Source organism: Pipistrellus kuhlii, unplaced genomic scaffold (assembly GCF_014108245.1).
Source record: "Pipistrellus kuhlii isolate mPipKuh1 unplaced genomic scaffold, mPipKuh1.p scaffold_m20_p_24, whole genome shotgun sequence".
Classification (NCBI taxonomy): Eukaryota; Metazoa; Chordata; class Mammalia; order Chiroptera; family Vespertilionidae; genus Pipistrellus; species Pipistrellus kuhlii.
The window spans coordinates 10,676,053-10,694,576 of NW_023425523.1; positions in this window are offsets into that span (position 1 = coordinate 10,676,053).

Here is an 18,524-nt window from a genome sequence, read left to right on the forward strand (position 1 = left end):
TCCTCTCTGTAAAAAAATCAATAAAATATATTTAAAAAAAAAAAGTTTAACATTATAAAATTAACAAAAATAATATAAAACTCATACCCTGCCTAAATAGCCACATGGCCACCGAAAACTGTATATTCCCTTCCCGTTCTCCTGCCGTTCCCTAGCTTGTCGTGCATTCTTTCCAAAAATCGGGACTTTTTTAAAACGCCGCGGGACACAGGACAAATTGTTAAAAGCGGGGCGTCTGGTCACCTTACGTTATACAGAAGGAAAACACAGAAGTGCAGCAGCACGGTTGAGATTGCTCTGCTAGTAAGTGGTAGGACCGGGATCTGGGCCCCAGGCCTCGCCGGGGCTTCCCAGCTGGGCCTGAGAAAGGCTTACACAGCAAGTGGGGCAGACACTAACTTTAGCTGGGCTGAGGGGACCCCCCCCACACCCATCAAGCTAAATCAAGGCAGGGCTGGGCTTTCTGAGGAACTGGTGCGGTCACAGGGGCCTTCCCGGAGAGGGTTGAGCCCTGTAAGACAGCTGGGGGCCCTGAGCTGCGGCCGGGGGGCAGGGGAGCTGATGGGCGCAGCCAGACACGCCCTGGAAGCCAGCACCCAGGGGAAGGGGTGACTCACCACCCCTCCGCCCTGGCGATTGCATCACATGTGGTGAGCGTGCAGCAGCGCGCTGCAGGAAGTGCACCTCGAAGGAGCTGCTGGCTCAGCCCCCGCTGGGCCCTCGCCGGCCCCTGGGAGACAGATTGTTGGGGACCGGAGACTGCGGGCTGGAGGAGCCCCACCCGTCAGCCGGTGCTGAGACAGGATGTGCATCAGGGCAGCTCGGGGGGCCCCACTGTGAGACCTCTGGGGGAAGGTCATGAAAGCCAGGAAGCACCCTGAGCCCCCTCCCAGCTGCAGAGGAAGGGGAATAGCACTGCCCACACCTCAACGTGGTGCCGTCACTGTGCCTGCCCGTGGCCAGAGGGAAGCCCGGGTCCCGGGTGTCAGACGGAAGCCGGTGCCTGGCAGCCGGGAGAAGGAAGGCCTATTCTTGCACGAATTTCATGCATCGGGCCTCTAAAATTCCTAAAATTCTTCTCCACCTTGTGGCTCATAGAAATATGTTATGTCAGTGTCACCTGGCTTTCCACCCTCTCATGGAATGCAATGCCGGTCTGCCTGCCTGCCTGCCCACGGCAGCCAACTGCATGGCGTAGTAGCTGCTGGCTGTCTGATCACAGAAAGATTCCTAGGGATGGTGAGCCCCGTCTGTGAGCTGGGAGAAATGATGCCCATCTCACTGGGTTAAAGGAGAGGAGGCATGTGCCATGCTTGGCATAGAGTCTGCTCCTGTGTGACAGCAACTATTGTTACGCAGTTATTCTGCATGTGTGACATGACCGTAAAGCTTCTACAGGGGCCAGGAAGGCAGTGTAATGGGCACCGGGGCAGGCACCAGGAGAGATAGGGAATGGTGGGGACTGTGGCAAACTGGAAAGTCCTCGCCAGTCCAAAGGGGGCAGCAGCGCCTCAGCTTCGGCCACTGCTGCTGGGTGAGAATTCAGAGCAAGCATGGCCTGACTTTTTCAGGAATGCTGGGAATCCTAATTTGTCATTTCAATTCAAGTAGAAACCCACAAACAGTAGCAACAACCAAAAGCCAGCAGCATTGTGAGGCTCACTCAGCAGGTCCTGGAGCAAAGCTGGGCGCAAGGAAGCTACCACAGAGCCCCGAGGAGGCCCCCTGCTCTGAGGAGTTGGGCTGCCCCGCAGGGAAGACCCGAGAGGCAGAGGCAGGTGCAGAGGGGGCACTCCCACCGGAATCGGCAGCTGCCGGAACACGCATACACCAGCCTCCCTCGGCCAGGAGTCTGAGGGGGACAGCGCTCATTCGGTTGCATTGTCCCGGGACCTTGACTCAAACACAGCCCCGGCCTGGGCACTCCCAGCCAGGACGGGAGGCCTGGACCTGAGGGCTGGGTGGGAGGTTCTGGAGCTCTTCTTCTTTTTTTTTTCTTTTTTTTTTTTAAAACATATTTTTATTGATTTTTTACACAGAGGAAGAGAGAGGGATAGAGAGTTAGAAACATCGATGAGAATCATTGATCAGCTGCCTCTTGCACACCCCCCACCGGAGATGTGCCCGAAACCAAAGTACATGCTCTTGACTGGAATCGAACCTGGGGACCTTTCAGTCCACAGGCTGACGCTCTATCCACTGAGCCAAACCGGTTTCGGCTGGAGCTCTTTGTAGGGACGGCGATACCACCGATGTCCACTGGGCGTCGCTCTCATCTAAACGATGGCCTTGGGGTCCCCTATTCCACCAGCAAGGCAGGTCCGGGACCCAGTGGGCTGCAAGGCCAGGCCAGGCCTCCCTCGGAGGATTGCTACAGCTCAGATGGTCTTCCCAGGGGCAGACTCCCTGTTAAATGTGCATAGAAGCCAAACCTGGACTTAAAGGGCAGCTCTCCTGCCTGCCAGCCAGCCTGCCATCTTTCCAGAAAGTCCTTGGAGATCCTCTCCGCACCCCAGGGTTCTGCGAACCTCAGGGACTCCCAGACTCTGCTGCCGAGGGACCTCCGCCACCTTCCCCGATGGGCCACACACGGGAATATCCCAGGCCTCGGGGACTCCCCTTTCGGGCGCAGCTTCATGGGGTCGAACGTTCCCGCTTAGAGGTCAGAGGTCTGGGCTTGGGCTCTGGGCCTGCTGCTCTCTAGCAGTGTGGACCTGGGCCAGCCTTCACCTTCCTGGGCCTCCCAGTTCTCTTTCCAGACGTCTGTGTGGATGGGCCTCACGAAAGAGGATCAGAGAAGATTCTACCAGAAGATGAGCCCACAGCCCAGTGAAAGGGCTTTCGTTTCTCAAAACGTTTCTGGAGGGAGGCTTTACTCCAACTGAGAGTGTGACATGTTCGCTCTACTTTCATCCGGACCTGGAGTCATGGGACAGCCCGGGACTGGCGCCCCTGGTGGACTGAGAGGGTTCTGCAGGCCAGGGATGACAGAGGAGAGAAAGCAAGTCTCCACCCCAAGAAGCTCAGCGGCTGGGGTGGGCACCGGTAAGGCTCACCAGCCACCGGAGGGCGCGGGAGGGTCTGTGGGCCCTCGCCTTGCCTTCTCCTGCGTGGTGGGTCATGAGGTCACTGGGGGAACTTGGATGTTGTAGACTCTCAGGCGGCTCCTTCGGAGATGCCAGGTCAGGTGGCCCAGGTAGGGCCTCAGAATCTTCTGGGGGAAACTGACAAGCTGCTGGGGAACCCCCTCCCAGGCTCCTCAGCCACCTGACCCCCCACCCTTCGGTACCTCATTGTCTCAGAGCGTCTCTCCCAGGTGGAGCTATTGGTCTGTGAAACCACAAAGTGACCTGAAATATCCCCAGAACATAACCCATACTCATGCAGATACTTTTTTAAATGCATTTTTATTGATTTCAGAGTTGGAGAGAGAGAGAGAGAGAGAGAGATCAGTGATGAGAGAGAATCATTGATCGGCTGCCTCCTGCACACCCCCCAGTGGGGACTGAGCCCGCAACCTGGGCATGTGCCCTGAGTGGGAATCGAACCGTGTTGATACTCAACCACTGAGCCACGCCAGCTGGGCTGGAGCAGCTATCTTTATGTGCACCACAAACTTCACTGAGGAAGACCCTGTACAGGTGGAAGCGAGTATGGGGTGAGGCATGCTGAATAGGGGGACCCCAGACTTCATGCCAGAATCCGAAGACAAGCAGACGTGCCCCAACAGAAAGAGAAGAGAGGTGAGGGGACGATGGACGGTAATGTTCTCTCCATTACCGAGAAGAAAAACATCTCAACACACCAGACCAAAAGCCACCAATTGAAAATATTTAAAAAATAGTAATTTCTATTGATTTCAGAGAGGAAAGGAGAGGGAGTGGGAGAGATAGGAACATCAACGATGAGAGGAAATCCTTGATCGGCTGCCTCCTGCATGCCTCACACTGGGGCTTGAGCCCACAGCCAGGGCTTGTGCCCTGAGCGGGAATTGAACTTTGACCTCTTGGTTCAGAGGTCGGTGCTCACCGCCAGCCGGACTGAAAAGATTCCTGAGTCAGGTCTTCCCTGGAAGCTGAGGAGCTGGCCCAGCAGCTTTAATTTCACAAATGGGCTCTGTCCCTATCGCCGGCTCCTTCTTAACCTTTGATCTTTCCCAGGAGGCAGCCAGGCCTGACACCCCTCTCCCCCCGCCCCCCCCCCCCTCCGCCCTTCACAGCGGCTGCTCAGCCTCGGCTGTTGCTGCGGCCCCGGTGTCTGGGCGTGGCCTTCCTGCTCAGGGAGAGTGTTTTTAGGAAATGGCCAAGCGTCCCCTGGGGGCTGCCTGGCTGCCTGGCTGCCAGGCGTGGGCTCTTGGCGCGGCCTTGAGGGGCGAGGACTGGTGGGTTTGCCTCCAAAACGGCCAGCTCAGGTGCCCCCCCTGGGGCAGCATGAGGTCCGAGTGCAAGTTCTGCCCTCGCCAGCAAAAGGGAGAGAGAGAGAGAGAGAAACATCGATGAGAGAGAATCTCTGGTGGGCTGCCTCTTGCACGCCCCCTACTGGGGATCGAGCCTGCAACATGGGCCGGGCCGCAGGGAGGTCTTTTGTCCCGTGGTTGCATCAGGCAGGGAACAGGGCGAAGTGAGGAAGAGCCTCAGCATTCACTCTCCAAACCCTCATTTCCGGGGAGCAGGGGGCCTCACGGTCAGAGGCAGCGTCACAGGGTTCCGGCTCCGGCTCCGGGCAGGCGCTGGGCTGGGGCAGCTCGTAAGCTCTGCCTGGTCCGGGGCCTTCTCCCAGCTGTGGCTCCTGAGCCAGCTTTTTGGTGGCCCGCCTGCCTGGGGGGCTCCGGGTTTGTGGTTTGCTTTAGGGTTTCCCCTACCAGCACCTCCTCAGGCTCAGGGGCCCCCTTCAGTGGGTCAGCCCTGGGCAGGGGGGGGTGGGGGTGGGGCCAGAGCAGGTCTCCCCCAGCCTCTCAGCTGGGCACCTGCACACATGGCCCCCGCCCCCTCAGAGTGTGTCTCTGCTTCCAGGCCCAGCACCCCTCTCCCGGGTGGCAGGCTCTGGGCTGAGTGGGGTGCTCTCTGGGATCGGCCTGTGACATCACCTCTGAGCAGCTCTGGCCGGCACCCCGGAGGCGTCCTCCAGATTGTCGGGGTGCGGGTCCAGCTCCCAGGTGGAGTCCCTTTCTCACCTGGGTAAGGACCTCTCTCTGCTGACCCCCACCTCAGGGGGCTGGAGACGGATTCCGGAAAAAAGAGGCTGGGGCACGCAGACCAAAGCCGGCTTCTCCGGGCGCTTCAGCCCAGCTGCTGGCGCCACCCACACAGAAAACAGGGTGTTCCCAGCCCTGCCCCCCTCCCCCACCCCTTCACCCCTAGAGGGACATTGCCCATTTGACAAACGGAAGGCCCCCAATCCACACCTCAGGTTGGTAAGCTCAACCCTGTCCCAAAGGACATTCTGGAAGAGACCCAGGTTCTCCCAGCCTGGGGCTGCGGCCATGAGGTTGGCAGTCACGTGTCGGTGCAGAAGGGTCTCAGGCTGTGGTCAGGGAGGGGGTTCCGGGCCCTGGAGGTGCACAGCTTCCTGGTTTTTCACCAGGTGACACGCAAAGGAAGTGAAAGAAAACTTGAAACATAACAATGCATGAGTGGGCCCTGACCGGTTTGGCTCAGTGGATAGAGCTTCGGCCTGCAGACTGAAGGGCCCCCGGATTCGAGTCTGGTCAAGGGCACATGCCTGGGATTCGGGCTCGATCCCCAGTAGGGGGCGTGCAAGAGGCAGCCCACCAGTGATTCTCTCTCATTGATGTTTCTCTCTCTCTCCCTTTCCCTTCCTCTCTGACATCAATAAAATAATATATATACTTTTAAAAAAATGAGTGAATGTTCACCACAATAAACCCTTCTGAATAACAAAGCGCTCTTGTTCATCCTCCCCTCCTGAGTTTCTCGCTCAGGTTTTCCTTTTCTTGGGCTGTGTATTTGCCCCCATGCTGGGTAGAGCAGTGAGGCCTGGCCTGCCCTCGCTCTGGGCTTATTATCTCCGGAAGTCAGACTGAGGGCAATGGGTTGGGCGGGGCCTGAGCTGTGGTCTGAGAGTCGGGGAGCAGCGCTCATCAGGGGCCTGCGGTCAGCACCGGGCCCCGTGCCTGCGTGCGAGGAGATGCAGCACGTGGTTCCACTTGCACACATTAGGGCCGCGGCCCTGGGGTTGGTGGATTTTGCCTGGAGAAGGGGTTACAACTGCAGACGGAGGAGGAGGGGGCTCTGGGCTGGACCTGGAGGCCGAGAGAGGAGGTAGGGGGAGGTTTCTGTATGTGGGGGGGCTGGTAGGGGTGGGTGTGGGGTGCAGGTGAATGAGGTCACAGGCACCTGGTGCTGGAAGGCCGGCGGGCAGAGGGGCCGCGCCGGCCTGGAGAAACCCACTCGCAGGGTTCTGCGGCCCCATCTTCCCCACCCCGCACCCCGCTGTGCTTTGTGCAGCATTCTAGTTTCCATAGCAACCAGCACACGGCGGCAGAGCCAGGATTCTGACCAGGTGGGCTGCGCACAGGAGGGACATGTGAAATCACTAAGCGACAGAGGCCCGGGTCCCCAGCGAGGGCCTCTGTGGAGGCCGGAGAGCAATGTCAGGCTGGGCGATAAGGCCCAGGGCCCCCTCAGCTCCGTCTCCCCGGCATCAGCTGTGCTGGGAGCAGAACAATCTGATGGGGGTTCAACCAGAACCACCGGGCGGGGCCGGCCCACGGCAGGCGGTCTGCAGACCAGCCGAGGGCGCGGGGAGGTGGTGGTGGGGGGAATGGGGTGCCGGGCGCCAGGTGGGGGGATGCCCTCCATGTGGCCCTCAGGCTTGCATGCTCTTCCTGGAGAAGCTGCCCTTTGGGATCCCGCTCGCCGGCTCTCATGTGGGCGAGCGAGGGGCTGGGCCCGGCAGCCTCCCTGATGGGACTGACTGGGAACAGCTGGCGGGCACCGTGTTTTCAGAGCAGAGAGCATCCTGGCTGCGCAGGCCGGACTGAGGCGGTGGCCCGGTCAGAGGATCCGGGTCCGGTCCGGTCTGTGTCTGCCGCTCACAGGTGTGACCGTGGCCGGCTCACCCGCCGGTCCTGGGACTCAGTGTGGATGGGGCCGTGGGGCTCACCCACCTTGGGGCAGGGCCTGCATGTCCTGTCCTGGTTGGGCAGAGCCACGCTGAGTGGCCGCCGAGCCCAGAGACCGGTGAGCTGCAGGGAGTGAGTTCAGAGAGCAGGACCGAGGCCACCCACTCACTGCCACTCGTCTCTGTCCTCAGCGAACGTGACCGACACCGAGGGCGTGAGCATCCCGGCGCCAGGCAGCGGCACCAGGTAAGACGTGGTGGCACCGGGCCTCACAGCTGTGATGGGGACGCTGGCCGGCTCCCGCTCACACCGGCGGCACTGTGTGGGCCGAGGGCCCGGGCCCGGGGAAGGCGGCCGTGGCTGTAGCCGTGGCCGTAGAGCCCAGAACGTGGCTGGAGGCCGCCGTGGAGGGTGCTGAGGAGGCCCCCAGAGGCTGCAGGGACCTGGGGGTGGGAGCAGGGGAGGGGGAGCAGACAGGCCGCGCCAGCCCGGGTGTGGGGCGTCGTGGGTCTGCAGGAGCTGTAGATAAGAAGGGAGAGAAGCAGGCCGAGTCCGGGAGGGAGGGAGCTCTGGGTTCGTGTGGGCGTGTGAGCCTCGGAAGAGACTCGATGGTGCTGGTGCCGGAGTGGGCAGAGCTGGAGTGAGCGCCCAGGCTGGGCAAGGCCTGAGGGAAGGAGACTGGCAGGTGGTGGAGGCAGGGACGTGGTGAAGGCTGTGACAGTCCCTCGGAGACCCCAGAGAGGGGGGAGGGGGTTGTACTGCGGTGGGCGGTGAAGCTGGGCCTGGGGCAGAGAGCAAACGCCTGGCTGGGCGTCGGTGCCTCCTGCTTAAAGCAATCACAGGCGCCTGCAGACAGGTTCCCGCAGCTGCTCCGGGCTGTGTGGTGCTCAGCGTACACACACACACACACACACACACACACACACACACCATACGGAGACACACAAACACACACGCATGCATGCAGGCTCCCGTGGGCTGAGCCGGCTGTGTGTGCAGGCCACACCAGCTGCAAAGCCCAGGAGAGGGGGGCAGAGAGAGGGGTCGTCTCTCCCAGGGACAGTGGCATTTGCTAAGGTCTCGAAAGGGACCTCGATGGAGATGAGAGGTAGGAACCGAGGCGGTCTTGCAGGCAGTGAGAGGAAGCTTCCAGAAGCTTCCGATGCGTGGCTGGAGCACTGTCTCGGAGGAAACCTGGGCACCAGCATGGACACTGGAGCTCCATTCGGGCCTGACATTCAGGAGCTGCAGGGCTGGCAGCCTCCTCAGCATTCGTGGGCCTCGCTGTCCTCATCTGTAAGGGGAGAGGAGGGGGAAGGAGTGATAATGTTGATCTGAAGGGGCTCAGGGAGGGTGGGACCAAACGTGGGCACAGGTAACGCACCCGGCATTTGGCAGGCCTCCGGAAATAGGGTCCCTGCCCGGCGCGGCCCAGGGAGACCGGGAGGAGAGGAATATTCCAGAAGTCCTCCGAGCGCCCTTGGCTGGTCCGCACACAGGCCGGTCTGCGGGGGAGCTGGTTCCCTTCCAGCCCTGACCTCGCACAGCGGCCTCCGGACGTGTGACTTCCTGCGTCTCCCCTGGACAAAGGCGCCCCTGTCTCGGCCCCCCGGCCGGCCCCACAGGCGAGCCGGTTCTTGTCACATGTCCGGGTCCTGGCGAGAGTCCCCGGAGGCCGAGGCTGCGGCCATGACCTTCACCCGCGCAGGGAGGTGAGGGCGGGCTGGAGGGAGCATCCGCCCCAGGCCCTCACCTCACGACTCAGGGTGGGGGTGGCCCGATGAATGCCATGCACTGAGCGACCCCCTGGCCATCCACACAAAGGGCCTTTCCATGGGGGTGGCCCAGTCTTATCTGTGGAATCAAAGCTAGCCGGTGGCAGCCAGAGGAGGCCCCGGGGGACCCAGGGGCACGTAGACCCCCCGGGAAGTGGGAAAAGCCACTTGGACACTTTCCCAGGGACATAAGGTCTCAGTGCACAGAGAAGGGCCCTTCTGAGTAACGGAGGGAAGGACAGATGGGGTTTTACCTTTGATCCTGGCCTTAATTGTGCACGTGTAACCTAACTCCGTGACGGCCGGCGACAGAGCAAACGCACAGACCCCGGTGTGACTTCCACGACCTCTGACGTGACCTTGGGACTTGAGGGGTCTGACTTGGCAGCTGGGAGGCGGGGCAGCCTGGGTGCCACCATGCACTGGGGCTGGGTGACTGTGGACAGCCACCCGGGCTCTCTGGGTTGGAGGGTCCTTAGTGAAAAATGAATAGTATGTCTACATAATTTAAAGCTCCCTTTCAATCCCCCCCCCCCCCGCCCCTCAACCCCACCTGGCTTTAAAAAAGAAGAGGGAGGCCGAGCTGGCCTGGCTCGGTGGTTGAGCGTTGACCTACGAACCAGCCAGGAAGGAGGTCACGGTTCGATTCCCGTCAGGGCACGTGCCTGGGTTGCGGGCTCCATCCCCTGTGTGGGGCGTGCAGGAGGCAGCCGATCAATGATTCTCTCACATCACTGATGTTTCTCTCTCTCTTTCCCGCTCCCTTCCTCTCTGAAATTAATAAAAAAAAAAAAAAAAGGAAATAGATGAACAAGCGAGCCTGGCCCCGGCCCCATGGAAGCTCGTAGTCTCGGAGGGAACGCAGAATGACGTGCAGTCTGAGCCTAAGGGAAGCAGAGCGTGAGAAGCATTCTAGCCGGGAGGCGGGTGGGACGGAGGCAGGCTGAGACGGGCACAGGGGCACAGCGCAGAGGCAGGAGCACAGGCCGCACCGCAGGGCGCACAGCCCTTCCCCCTGCGAGGGAGCTGAGCTCAGCAGCACGACGGAGGCCTGGTCCCAGGCATCTGCAGATTCTGAGGCCTTTGGACTTGGGGGAGGAGCTAGAAGCCACAGATCCTGGAGCAGGGGTTCGGGAGAGAAGAGGGATTCTGACAGCGACCCGGCTGGTGGCACTTGCTGACGCTGTGCCTGGCTCTAATCAATAGCTGATACTATTGAACAGGCCTGGAGCGCTAGCTGACTCTGTGCCTGGCGCCGTGCCCAGCACTCAGACACATCACTTCACAGCCGCCGTCACCGTGGGGGCCGCCACAGTGTGTGTGTGTGTCCCCCCCCACCCTCGCTGGCAGGGAATCTGGGCGCCCGAGAGGGAGGCTGCTTGCTCATGGTCACAGCGGGCCCGGAGCTGTCACTCCGCTTGGTGTTTCTGCTCTGACTTCGCCCGCTGTTCTCCGGGAGTTTGGACTTTTCCCTTCCCCACCGACTCCCCCTCAGCAGAACGTGCCTGGTCTTGATGACATCACTTCCACAGTTGGGTGACCTGAGAAAACCCGGCTCCTGGGAGGGGCCCCTCTCCCGCGGTCGGTATGTGGAGTTCGATAGGAACTTTGCTGAGCGGGGCGGGCACAGGGAGGGCTCGGATTTGAGCTTCTGCCCCTGTCGGTGGTGTAAATGCTCCCACCATGGCCAGTTTCCAGTTGCCATTGTAGCTTGTAAAATTCCTGAACATGTCATCATCAGCTCGGACACAGCCAGCTGCAAGACTCCGCCGGGGCCCGTGCTGGCTGGGAATTCTGGGAGCCCGGGGCTGGCATGAGCGTGGGAAAGCCCTGGGAGCTCCCAGTGTGCGTCCAGGTGCACCTTTGAGGGCCTCCTGGAGGCTCCTCCCAGAGGCCTGACCCAGGGCCTGTGCAAGGCAGAGCTGTGACCTGGGCGTGGGTTCCCCTCCTGCAACCAGCCCCTGCGGCCAGCAGGTGGCAGCACGCTCATGCTCAACACTGGATGTGGAAGCAAAACGGGGTGCCTTTGTTCAGCCAGAGGCGGTGTCACGGAGAGAAAGGCCCAGAGGGGCCAGCTCGTCAGCCTGTCCTTAGCTGACCTTGGCCGGCGGCAGCACCCACGGACAGGCTCCCGCAGCTCCACAGAGGAGAGCAGCCTCAGCAAACACCGGAGGCGCCACCGTCTCCACCGCCTCCCTGCCCATCCTCAGGGCTCAGGCATCCTGGGGACACACCAGGGTCCTTTCAAAAAAAGGGAGCCAGCCCTAACTGGTTGGGCTCAGTGGATAGAGCATCGGCCTGTGAACTCAAGGGTCCCAGGTTTGATTCTGGTCAAGGGCGTGTACCTTGGTTGCAGGCACATGCCCAGTAGGGAGTGTGCAAGAGGCAGCTGAATCGATGTTTCTAACTCTCTATCCCTCTCCCTTCCTCTCTGTAAAAAATCAATAAAATATTGAAATTTAAAAAAAAACACACAAAAACAAACAACAAAAAACAAAACAAAAAAAAGGGAGCCATGTGCCGAGAAGGGTGCCTCCGGATCGAAGGGTTCGCTCTGTTCCTGCCAGCCGCTCCCCACAGCCACACCGAGCGAACGACCTTGACCGTTGACTCTCCCGGACGGCCGACCCCGGCTAGAGGGACCACCTGTCTCCGCTGGCCCGGGACTGCCCTGGTCTGAGCCCTGGAAGGGCCGTGTCCTGGGGAACCCCTGTCCCCGGCAGGGAGGACAGCGGGCCACTTCGGCCCCTGGCGTCCCAGTCCTGGCAGAGGGAGTGCCTGCCTGGCGCACAGTGGGTGCTTTCTGGGGTGCGTGCTGCCGCGGGTGGGGGTGCTGCCAGAGAGGGGCCACGTGGGCGCCGGGCAGGACGGCAAGGGCTGAGCCAACCCCGCAGACAGGGTCGCCTTCCCTTCCCTTTGTAAAACCTGCTCCTCTTTGCTTCTTATCAGAATCGAGGGCAGAAGGTGTGAGGGGGGAACCCCACAGGTTCCCCTTCTTCTTGCCTCTCCCTGTCCCTGTGTCCTCCCTCCCTCCCACCTCCCTCCCTCCTCCCTCTCACACCGCACCTTCAGCCTCGCACCCTGCACCTGGGCCGGGCCTCCCCAAGTCCTTGGCAGAGAACTCCGTGTTCCAGGGAAGGGTGGGACGGCCAAGAGGGCGGCCGGAGGAGGGTGGGGCAGGGCCAGGGTAGCACCTTGACACAGAGGAGCAGGAGGACAGCTGCCCCGAGGAGCCCGAGGTCCCTGGAGGCTTCAGCTGCCCCCTCAGCCCCACCAGGGGCAGGTGCGTTCCTCGTTCCTCACCCGTAACCCGAGCCCGTCCCGATGGGCTCATCTGCTGCCTGCCTCCCTTCTTCCCCGAGTGCCTGCCAGCTGGGAGGCCACCAACACACCTGCACGCGGACCTGCCTCTGAGCAGAAAGCGCGGCTTAACACAACGGCAGACACGGGCGGCTTCTCCCCTGGACACCGGGGGAGAGGGCAGCCTCTCGCCATGGCCCCCCAGTTCTGCACAGACGGGTCCCTGTGGATGCCCCCATGGTCCCGCATTCCCCAGCACCCATGTGGCGGCCACCCCGCCTTCTCCCGGCCCCTGGAGGGGCCACACTCCTTCCTTCCTGCCCAGGATCTGCCCGCGGCTGCCCTCTGCCCTCGGATGGGCGTGGCAGGCGGGGCCCGGCTGGATGGCGTGGTCCAGGGGGGACGTGGGAGCGCTGGCTTGGAGGGTGAGGAGGGATCGCAGCGTTGCTCTGGGGGGGGGGGGCTCTAGATGGGACTGGTACCCGCTCTTCCGCCCCCCAGTTAGGAGGAGTTATTGGCGCTTAGAAGTACAGACTTCTCCGGAGTTTCACGTTTCAGGTTTTCTGAATGACCCATCATCCCTCCTCTCTCTCTCTCTCTCTCTCTCTCTCTCTCTCTCTCTCTCTCTCTCTCTCTCTCACACACACTCTCACACACACACACACACACACGTGCTTGTAAAACCAGTGGAGTCTGACTTGGCACTAGGTTGCCATCTCCTGGTTTTGACAGGGTTTGAAAACTCTGCAGGGTGTTACCATAGGGATGGCGGTGTGAAGGGTGCACATTTTTTTTTGGGGGGGGGTGTAAAATATGTCATAACAAAATGTACAATTTAATCCATTTTTACAGAGTTGACCTAATTCCATCATCTGGTGGCATTACGCACATTCACATTGTTGTCAGCCATCACCCCATTCGCCTCCAGAACCTTCTCATCTTTCCTCTCAGGCTCCGTGTCCCTTAACTCCCCGAGCCCCCGGCCACCCCCATCTACTTGCCTGTCTGTGGGCTTCCTGCTCTGGGGGCCTCCTGTCAGCGGAGTCACGAAGCATTGCTTCTTCTTCTTCTTCTTCTTCTTCTTCTTCTTCTTCTTCTTCTTAATATATTTTCTTGATTTTTTACAGAGAGGAAGAGAGAGGGATAGAGAGTTAGAAACAGTGATGAGAGAGAATCAACAATCAGCTGCCTCTTGCACATCCCCTACTGGGGATGTGCCCGCAACCAAGGTACATGCCCTTGACCGGAATCGATCCTGGGACCTTTTAGTCCACAGACCGACGCTCTATCCACTGAGCCAAACTGGTTTCGGAAACATGGCTTCTTTTGTGTCTGGCTTTTCACTTGGCTCATCCGTGCTGTAGCATGCACCAGAGTGCCCCTCGTCTTGAAGGCTGAATGGCATTCTCTGCGTGTGTGTAACACACATTGTGTATCTCGTCCTATGTGTTTTGCAACTCCCAGTGACTTTATAACAATCTCAGCGTACAGGCATCCCTTGTCTGACCCTGTCTGTCACAGACGCTGCCCTTTTTACAGCTCGGAGGCCGGGCCCGCCACCACGCGCGTCATTGGGGCACCCTGGACCCGAACCCACGAGGTCTCTGAGGAGAATCGGGGTGGGAGGAGAGGGTCCTGCTCCCGTAGGACAAGGCAGGGGCCCAGCCAAGGGGATGCTGATCCCACCATCGCCGTCTCAGTCCTGTGTCTGGGAGGCCTTCCGTGGCGGACGGAGGGTGCTGACGGAGGGGACCGTGAGCTGGCTGCTGGGACGCTGTCCGCCGAGCACCGGCTGGGTGCTTGCTCTGACCAGGTCTGGGGGCTGTGTGGATGGGCAGACACTGGGAACAGCCTCTCTTGTGCATACGTTTCTGGAGGGTCCAGGCATGACCTTGGCTGAGCCGATGCCCATAACCCTCCTGGGAACAAGCTCCACCGAGCTGCCCCCGCTTCCTCTGTTTCCTTTTCTCCCCATCGCCTTGTCTGGCTTCGTGTCCTCTCTCCCCTTCCTCCCCCCTCCCCCGGTGTGGCTCACAGATCGCTTTCCTGCTGGCCTCGCCGGCAATATTGATTTGACATTTAATCATTACAACAACAGCTAAAAATTCCCCCGCGCTTCATTAATCCCGGGGAGAAGGCCGTGGCGGCGGGCGGGGGCTGTAGGGTACACGCGCGTGTTCCTCCCAGCGTTCGGGAGAGTGGAAATTTCTGTTCCCATCCGTCACGAAACAGGAGGCCCTTATGGAAGGCCACGAGAGCCGGCGGCGGGGGCTGTGGGGGAGGTGGGAAGGGGGGGATGGGGCGGGGGGAGCCGGGGGAGGGCTGGCTCCAGTCCCTGAAGGCATTAGTCACCCTCCCGGACCCTGACAGACCTTGGGCTGTTCAAGGACTCCCGCCCTGGAGACTGAGCTATAAAGAAGGTCCTATTAGGGCTGCCAAGACCAGAAGAACCGTGTGACTTTAATAAGGTTAACGTTTGGCATTTCTGCAGCTTTTATGACGATAAGGTTCACAATCACATGACGGGGGGGGGGGGGAGGAGCGGGAGGAGGGTCTGTGCACGCTGAGCTGCTCAGAACCTCAGGGTCTGGCCAGGCCTGGCCTCTCGCCAGGCTCCCAAGGTGTCCCTGGCCGTGCTGTGGGCCCAGCGTGCGGCCCCCCTGCTGGCACACCGGGCGCCTGCTCACCCAGGTCGGGGCCTGGGGCTGTCGGGAATTAAACCGGGGAAGCCGTGTGCAGACAGGACGAGCCCTGGAGACCAGCGGACTTGTTAGAGAGAAGCGAACGCCCAGTCTGCCAGCCGAAGGCGGCGCCGGCCTGGCCTGCCCAGGCCGCCCCTGAGAGCCGGGGGGAAGGCTCCGTCCCTAAGCTCGGTGGCTTCGGTGCCTTCGTCCGTGTCCTCTGGCCTGGATCACTCTATCGTCCACCTTGGTCCGTCCGTCCTGCAAACACCCCCCTTGGGGAGGCCTTCCCTGGCCTCGCCCTCCCTTTCTGGGCTCCGGCAGGCCCGTCAGCTCCCTCCCTGCAGAGCTCGGGTCCTTCTGGAGCAGGGCCCGCCCCCGGGGACAGGTCTCTGCAAAGGAGATGGGGCCGGCCACGCAGGGCGCACCTGTGCCTTGTGTCCTGTGAGGACTCCTCGGCCCGGCGGGCGCACAGTAGGTGCCGTCGATGCTGAATGAGCTCTGCCTCAGCGGGAGGCCTCCCCTTCCCCTGGGAAGGCGGCTCGGGTGCCGCCTCCTCTGCCAGGGCATCGTCTCTGCTCACGGAGCCCCATTTCCAAACGGGTTGGGTACCGGCTTCTCGAAGGTGGACCCGGCAGCAGCCGGAGCATCCCTGGCCTCGGCCGTCGTATGTCCCTGCGTGTGCATTTCAAACGCGTCAGATGGTCATGCCTACGTCCCTCGTGTCGTCATGGTGATTCAGATACGAAACTCGGTCCTCCAATGGGACATGTCACGTCGACACCGTGGACTCAGCACCTGCCCCGCCTGAGGGTGGGCGTGAGCTCTCGTGGCCTCTGAGGGGGGTGCTGGCTTTCCAGGGGGGCCCGGGAGCCCCCGTCAGGGCTTCTCGGATGAGGGGGCCCAGCACAGACCCTGCATCCGGCCTAGGCTCCCCTCAGGACCAGGTCAGACATGAGCCTAACTGCATGGCGGGAAGGAGGACTGGGGGGCGAGAATCTCCCGAGGGATGGGGGCAGAGCCCCCCGCACCCCTCAGCTCTCACACAGCCACAGCCCTTCAATCCACAGCACCTCCTCGGGGAGCACGGTGCCGGGGAGCAGGGAGCTTGGGCACAGTGACCTCTGGGAGCTGCCCTCCCGGTGCCCACATTGGCTTTCTCAGCTGGGACACGCCAGATGTCAGAGGGCAGCCTGGGCTGCAGGGGGGTCTTGGCGTCCAGCTGCTGGTTCCTGGGGGGCGGGGAGGGGTGGTGGAGTGCCCCCGTGTTCGCCCAGGAGCGGGACAGTAGGGACTGTTCGTCCCGCGGGACAGGGAAGGAGGCTGGTTTTACAGACGTGCCCTCTGGATCCTCGGCCCGCCGTGCCAGGGCCGGAGACACCCTTGGGAATGGCCCTCCTGGCCCGGTCCCCGCCACGGGCCCAGGGCAGCGGCCGCCTGCGCCCCGGCCACGCCCGGCTCCTGGACAGAGCGTGAGGCGCACGTGCGGGGGGCGGGCCCGACAGCCCGCGTTTCTAGGAACAGCCGCCTCCGGTCTCACCCGAAGGGCACTCGTCCTTCTTTACGAGCCCTGCTGGGCGCCAGGGCCGCCTACCTTTGGCCCCTCGGGGCCAGCTTCGTGGTCTTTGTTCCCTAAGTCTCACCGGAGTGAAACATTAACCGGTGGTGGGACGAGAGGCCCGGCCTCGGACACCTGGGGTGTTGTTCGCCGACCTGGAATTTTCCATTCCTCCGGGGCTCACGTGGCCCGGCAGCGCTTTCTCCGAGCCACGCCACGAAGCGGGTCAGCAGGGTGGGGGGTGCCGAGTCCCCGGATGGGGGTGACCACAGCTGTGTCCAGCGCCGTGGGCCGTGGCGACGCTGCCCTCCGCGAGGCAGCGTGTGGGGAGGGTGAGGACTGAGAGCCGGTCCAGGGCCAGACCTGCAGCAGGTGTCTCGGGCTACGGTTTCCTGTAAAAAAGGGGGCTGGCGTGCCTCAGTGGTTGAGCATCCACCTATGAACTGAGAGATCATGGTTCGATTGCGGGTTGGGGCACATGCCCAGGTTGTGGGCTCGATTCCCAGTGGGGGTCGTGCAAGAGGCACAGATCAATGATTCTCTCTCATCATTGGTGTTTCTATCTCTCTTTCCCTCTTCCTCCTCTCTGAAATCAATAAATGTGTGTGTGTGTGTCTGTGTATATGTGTATATACCATGTTTCCCCGAAAATAAGACATCCTCCGAAAATAAGACCTAGCGCATGGAAAGATAAGACATCCCCTGAAAATAAGACCTAGCACAACTTTGGGAGAAAAAATTAATATAAGACACTGTCTTATTTTCTGGGAAACAGGGTATATATATATATATATATATACTCACACATACATAGAATGGCCAGATTATTATGATCTCTGCATAATAATCTGGCCTCTGTGTGTGTGTGTGTGTGTGTGTGTGTGTGTGTATTAGAGGTCTGGTGCATGAATTTATGCATGGGTGGGGTCTGGCCGTCCTGGCTAGGGGAAGGGGACATGGGCGGTTGGCCGGCCTGCCTGCTGGTAGAACTCCTGGTCTACAGGACAATTTGCATATTAGCCTTTTATTATATAGAACATACACTGAGTGGCCAGATTATTATGTGTTCAGAGATCATCATCATCTGGCCACTCAGTGTGTGTGTGTGTGTGTGTATGTGTGTGCACGCGCGCGCAATGCAAGACCAATAAACTCCACTGGCTTCTTTATCACCTTGAGGAGCTATTGGGGCCCACCCTTGGCTGCCTTCCTCTCTCCTCCCCTCTCCCCCCCTCCCCACCTTCTGCCTTGCTGCTTCGAGGCCTCCCTCCCCTTATCTCACTTCCTTTATCTTGGGTCTGAGGGCTCCTCTGAAGCTAGAGCACAAATCAATCACATCTTTTTAAATGTTTTCAATGGAGTGGACATTCAGGGTTCTTCGGCCTCCGTTTCAGATGTGCAGCACACTGGTCCAACAGTCATGTACTTTCCTGGGTGGTCCTGCTGCCCCACACACCCACCTGCCGCCCGCACAGCTGTCAGCTCCCCCTCACCCCCCAATGCTGCTGTTGTCGCCATCTGTCATCCCACCTCTGAGTCCAGTGGACCTGTCTTCACCACCATCTACCTCTGCCACCTCCTAGCTGTGCGATGCGACCTTGGCCAAGTTATTTGGTTTCTTTGGGCATCCGCATCCTCGTCTATATTTGGGCTTTTGTAAGAATGACACCCCATGCCATCAAGCACCAAGTCTCCAGGAATAGAAGCCATTATACGCTACAAGTGGGCGCGCACAGAACTGACCCCTCCTCCCAAGACTTCCTCCTTCAGCCTCTTTCTGTTAACGGGGTAGGTGTGGGGGGCACGCTCCCCCGATTTCCGGGGCTTTGGGCTTGATGTCACCTTGGTGTTTTTTCTCGCCTATTCTCTGCAGTCAGTTCCATCTCTGGAAGCCTTCCTTCCATTTCCCTGGGGTCCGGCAGCTGCAGAGATGGGGGTCCTCACTGTGGGAATTGCTGGGAGGTTTAGTCACCCACTTTTCTGGGGAGGATGACTTGGAATCACGGCTGGTTGGCCCGGATTCCCTGAACGGATGGGGGCTTCCCTGACTGGGCTCAGGAGGGCCAGCTGCACTCTCTGGGATTGGCTGCCGACCTGTGGCTGCCGACCTGTGGCTGCCGACCTGT